Source organism: Lynx canadensis, chromosome B4 (genome assembly GCF_007474595.2).
Source record: "Lynx canadensis isolate LIC74 chromosome B4, mLynCan4.pri.v2, whole genome shotgun sequence".
NCBI lineage: Eukaryota > Metazoa > Chordata > Mammalia > Carnivora > Felidae > Lynx > Lynx canadensis.
In genome coordinates, this window is record NC_044309.1 from 23,045,231 (window position 1) to 23,050,998 (window position 5,768).

The 5,768-nt window shown below is 38.6% G+C and overlaps 1 pseudogene; it reads left to right on the forward strand.

The window, feature by feature from the left end:
- Window positions 1-186: 186 nt before the first annotated feature.
- LOC115517960 lies at window positions 187-706 on the forward strand (annotated as a pseudogene).
- The last annotated feature ends 5,062 nt before the right edge of the window (window positions 707-5,768 follow it).

Here is a 5,768-nt window from a genome sequence, read left to right on the forward strand (position 1 = left end):
GGGAGAAAGCGACTGTTAAGAAGAGCGCGTCTCCACGGAGGAAGAAAAACAATTGTTTTACGGATACCTCAGCTCTGTTAAGTGTTTAACCAGTTGCTTTAGGAGATACATTCAGCCCCCAAACTTGACTGCTTCATGTAATTTGTCCATTTCATCGCAGTCTAGTTCTAGGGAAAAGCACTTGGATTTAGCTCCTCCATTTCCAACATGGAAGAAACTTACATCGATTGCCTGGACCCTGAAAAGCTATTACAATGTCCCTATGACAAAAACCACCAGATCAGGGCCTGCAGGTTTCCTTATCATCTTATCAAGTGCAGAAAGAAATAACCCGATGTCGCAAACAAATTGGCCACTTCTCCCTTCAATGCTTGTTGCTCAGGCTGAAATCGGCCACCATATCTCAAACTGTGATGATAAAAGTTGTATTGAACAGGAGGATGTTGTCAACCAAACCAGGAACCTTGGACAAGAGACTCTGGCTGAGAACACATGGCAGTGCCCGCCTTACCATGAGGAGTAGGATAACAATCTGTGGGAACAGACCAGCACCCCATTTTTCGTGGGCACAGCCAACTACTGTGGGAACAACAGCCCTGCAAGCAACATAGTTAGGGAGCGTAACAGTAACCTGGTTTCAGGCATGCATGTTCCCAAATCTCTGCCATATGTTCCGCCATGTAAAATCAACGGAAATGCACAATAACTGAATATCTATCTCATCAAATGCCAGACCCTAGAAGGCTCTTGCTTCCTACTGCTACCAGTGGGTTCTTCATTTTTTTTCCCCTCCTAATCTCCTTGTAGAAAGATTAACAATCTGTGACTTTAAAAAACAAAAACAAAAACAAAAACCTCTCTTGGCAAGAGTCTTCTGATCCCCACAAAATAACAGAAGAAAAGTGCATATCTGTCAAATTGTCATAATTCTCCTATATATACATATATGATTGTTTTTATATTATAGATACATATCTGCATAGAATATTATTTGGAAACTTACACAAGACACTGGTCACAATGGTTTCTTCTGGGGGATTCAGTGACTGTGGGAAATAGGTATGTGGGAGACTTACTTTCCCCAACTTCCATTTGGGTAAATCATTGGTCCTTGTATATACATCGCTTATTCTCACACACACATACACACACACACAGCAAAGTAGAAAATAGTTCCTAATAAAATTACAAGTGCACATACCTTTTGACCTCCTTATTTCTCTCCTGGGAATGATTCCCTGCAAATATAGCCAAATGTGTGAAATGATGTATGTTCAAAGTCATTCACTGCAGCGTTGCTTTTAATAGCAAATATTGAAAACAACTTAAGTGAAATATTAAATGTCTGTCAATAGAGCCCTGATGAAACAAATTAGATAGACCCATACAATTTAATACCACACATCCACAAAAAATAAATGAAGAACATTATGTATTGATAAAAAATGAGCTCTACAATATTATTAACTGAAGAGGGTAAGTATTTCATCATCTCCTTTGAGGTAACAAAATGAAAGGAATATATATATATGTTTATACATATATACACATATGTCTATATGTATGTACAGTTATGTATGTCTTATGCATACACATACATACATATATTCACTTCTTTTTATAAAATATTTCTGAAAGGTACATAAAAACTGATAACATTGGCTGTTTCAGGAAAAGAGAATTTGGTGGCGGAGGTTCATGGGTGGGATAGATAGTTTTTATTCCAAAAGAATTCCATAGAGGGGCGCCTGGGTGTGTCAGTCAGTTGGGTGTCCGACTTCGGCTCAGGTCATGAGCTCATGGTTCGTGAGCTCAAACCCCACATCGGGCTCTGTGCTGACACCTCAGAGCCTGCATCCTGCTTCAGATTCTGTGTCTCCTTCTCTCTCTGCCCCTCCCCCACTCACACTCTTTCTCTGTCTCTCAAAAATAAATAAACATTGGAAAAAAATTTAAAAAAAAAGAATTCCATAGATAGTAACATTTCCATATCAATAACAACATTTAGATAAGTGTATATGCTTGCTTCATAGACTACATTTGAGTGCCTAAAGTTAAGGCATTTAAAAAGTCTATATGTGTGTGTGTGTTTGCATATGTGTGTATATATATCATATATATATATATGAAATATATATATCATATATATCACCCATCCATTCTCATTTCTTTATATAGGCAGCATCCTGTGGAATAATAAGTCTGATTCTAAAGGCCATATCTGCATATGCAACTTAAAAAAATTAATATGTTCATGGCTTTTTTACACCAGTCTTGTTAAAAGTATGCTCAGTTTCCAGGGATAATTAGCATTAACTTAGTCTGTTGCTAATTTCAGTTATTTCTCACCAAGTACATTATGAAGAAAAAATGCTGCCGCCTTTGATGTCACTCACCAATGAATGAATCAATCAATCTTTTATCATGAAGACAAAATTCCTCTTTTTTAATTTTTTTTGCCACATTATTCTAAGAGCACAGAGTCTGTGATACAGTCAAAGAGAATGTTCTTTTCTAATGGGAACCACTCTTTCTAGTTAATAGGACATACTCCATTTCTTTTAAAAATTTTCTCCTTCTGTCCCTGTTCCCCTCCCTCCTTCTTTTTGTTCTCCCCTCCTTTCCTTCTTTCTTGCTGCACTAGAGTCCTAGAGAGACCGTGTATTTAAAATCCTTAGAGGAATGAACACCCTGTGGTTGAAAACCTCAAATGACTATTATTAAGAAAGCTTACATCTAAAAAGACCAAAAACTAGTGAGAGTTTTGCTTTACTTAACACTCTTTCCAGTATGGCAAATGGCAGATTGGGCTAAGTGTTGTTGCAAATCATTGGCTCTGGGTCTTCTAGTGCTTTTTTGTGTCCTGATGAATTTAGAGACCAAACTTCTGCTTAAGCTAAATTGAAAATGGTCATTTACTTTTTTTTTAATCGTCATGTATTTTTAGAATGACAGACCATTAGAACCAGAGGGAGGGTTGAACAAAATCGACTTCAGTTTCGTTGCTTTACAGATGAGAAGACTAAAGTTGAGGGACACTAAGTGATTTCCCAAAGATTGCATAACTTACTGTCAGAGCCAAACTTGCTGATTTTTTTTTCACCATAACACATCTCAGTCAGGAAGAAACAAACCCTCCAGAAAAATTATCTTGCCCTTTTTTTGTCCCTTCTATGCTTGTCTTCTGCTTGGAATCACCAGTGTTTATGAACAAATCATATTCTATGGGTTCCTAGGAACGTGGAAATGAGAGAAGTTAGATTGCCCTCTTAAGAGTTGATTATGATATTAACTAGCATTGGCCTTCTTACCTACTGAAAAATTTTCTTGAGCTGTTGGTAAGTATCCTTTGCTTTGGTGGTCAAACTACTAATGTGGGTTGTATTAATAGACACGTAAGTCACCTGCTAATGTTGTGACATTGGCCAATGACATTAACATATCTAGAGAGATAAAAGGATTTCAGCATAAGAGCTTGAACTGCAAATATAAAAGAGGAAGAGAGGAGCCAATGTAGGAGTTGACCAGTATCCTGCTCAGAGCAGAGGAGAGGGAAGCCTCTCAGCTGGGATGTTGAGAGTTTCATTCCCATTGTCAAGGCTCTCCCTTACTAAAAGGGTGCTCCTTTTTTGAATTTTCTTGGCTTCCTGGTTTTCTTCTAACCTCACAGGCCACTCATTCTGTCATCTACTTGCTCCTTCCTGCTCTCCCATCTGACTTCTACATGGTAGAGTCATTGACATGTATTTGTCTTCTCACTCAATACTTTGTCCCAAGGTGATTTCATTCATGCTGATGAATCCCCAGATTTATAGTTCTGTCCCAGATCTCTTTTCTGACTCAAATTATCTATCTATCTATCTATCTATCTCATCTATCTCCAACTAGATGTCACAGGATTGTCACAAATACATGTGTAAAATTCTGTCTATCATCACCATTGTCATCATTTATCTCCAACTAGAAATCACAAGATTGTCATAAATACAAGAGGTCTAAAATTGTATTCATGATCTCTTTACCTATCCTCCCCAATCCGGTTCACCTTTGCATTTCCCCAACTCAGAAAATGGCACCTCCACTGACTGGCTGCTAAAACCATAAATTTGGTGGTCGTCTTTGAAATCTCCCTCTTCCTCCTCTTTCAACTCATCACAAAGTTATATTTTTGTTATATATTTCTTTGAAGCCAACAGCTACGCTTTGTCTTCACTACCACAGCACTGATTTTATACCACAATTTTCTTTACCTGCAGGATTAGGATAATCTCCTAGTCTCCCACATTCATTCATTCATTCATTCATTCATTCATTCTACTTTAATCCATGTAGCAAGTGATCATTTAAAAATGGACTGGATCAGGGCGCCTGGGTGGCGCAGTCGGTTAAGCGTCTGACTTCAGCCAGGTCACGATCTCGCGGTCCGTGAGTTCGAGCCCCGCGTCAGGCTCTGGGCTGATGGCTTGGAGCCTGGAGCCTGTTTCAGATTCTGTGTCTCCCTCTCTCTCTGCCCCTCCCCTGTTCATGCTCTGTCTCTCTCTGTCCCAAAAATAAATAAAAAGCGTTGAAAAAAAAATTTTTTTAAATGGACTGGATCATGCCACTTCCCTGCTTAGAACACACTAATGCCCATCACTTCCCTCTTCATCTTCAGCTTGAATCTTTCTCCCTTCTCTGTACACTCCAGCTCCAATGGCTGCCTTCCTCCTAAGCGTTGAGGGTTTCCTGCCCCAGATTCTTTACACATTTTATTCTCTCTGCTTGGAATTCTTTTCCTCCCACAACCTTTCTCTTCCCCACCTCTCCCAACTTCTATTAATTCTTCAGACTATTTTTAAGTGTCATAGAGACAGAAAGTAGAATGGCAGTTGTCAGGGGGTGGGGGGAAGGGACTGAATGGGGAGTTCTTCTTTAATGGCTATAGAGTTTGTTTCATAAGATGAAAATATTAATGGAGAAGGATGCTGGTGATGGTTGTACAACATATTGAATGTACTTAATACAACTGAACTGTACGCTTCAAAATGGTTAAGATGATGAATTTTGTTATGTGTTTGATTACAGTAAAAAAAATTGATTTTCAGATGACAACTCAGACTCATGTACCTTTTCATTCATGTGTATCAGTCTCTGAGGTCCTGAGAACAGTGAACCTGTGGGACCTCAGACTTGGGGTCAGGCCCTGGGTCACATTAATTCACTAATAAATATAACCCATGAGGCTTTGTTAGAGATAGCCTTGCAAACCTTTTTCCTTAGTGATGCTTGGCAGCCTTACGATTTAAGCTTATCTTTTTGAGGGGGAATATCTGTGTTGAGTAATTCAGGAAGTATTGCCAAATTTTTGCCAGTTATTAAAGATAGCAGTTTTCAAATACAGTTATCATCTGCATGTGCCACTGAAGAGATTAGCCAGACTAGGCTAATTTCAGGACTTCTAAAATGTTCAGTCAGGTCCTTCCCAGCAACTGGATTTTATAAGCTTGGGAAATGCTATTGACAGTATACTAATGGACCCAGAACCAATTGGACAGAAGTACTACTGAATTGAAGGATTCTTAATAATAAATCTTAGCAATAAATGTATTATCCTTCTACATGCCAGGGACTATGCTTTTATACACGTATTGTTTCATTCTATTCTCATCACAACTCCGCAAAGCATGGCTATGGGTTATCGACCCCATCGTATAGATTAGGAAAACGTATCTTTTTCTTTAAGTTTATTTATTTATTTTGAGAGAGAAGGGGAGATGGGAAGAGAGAGG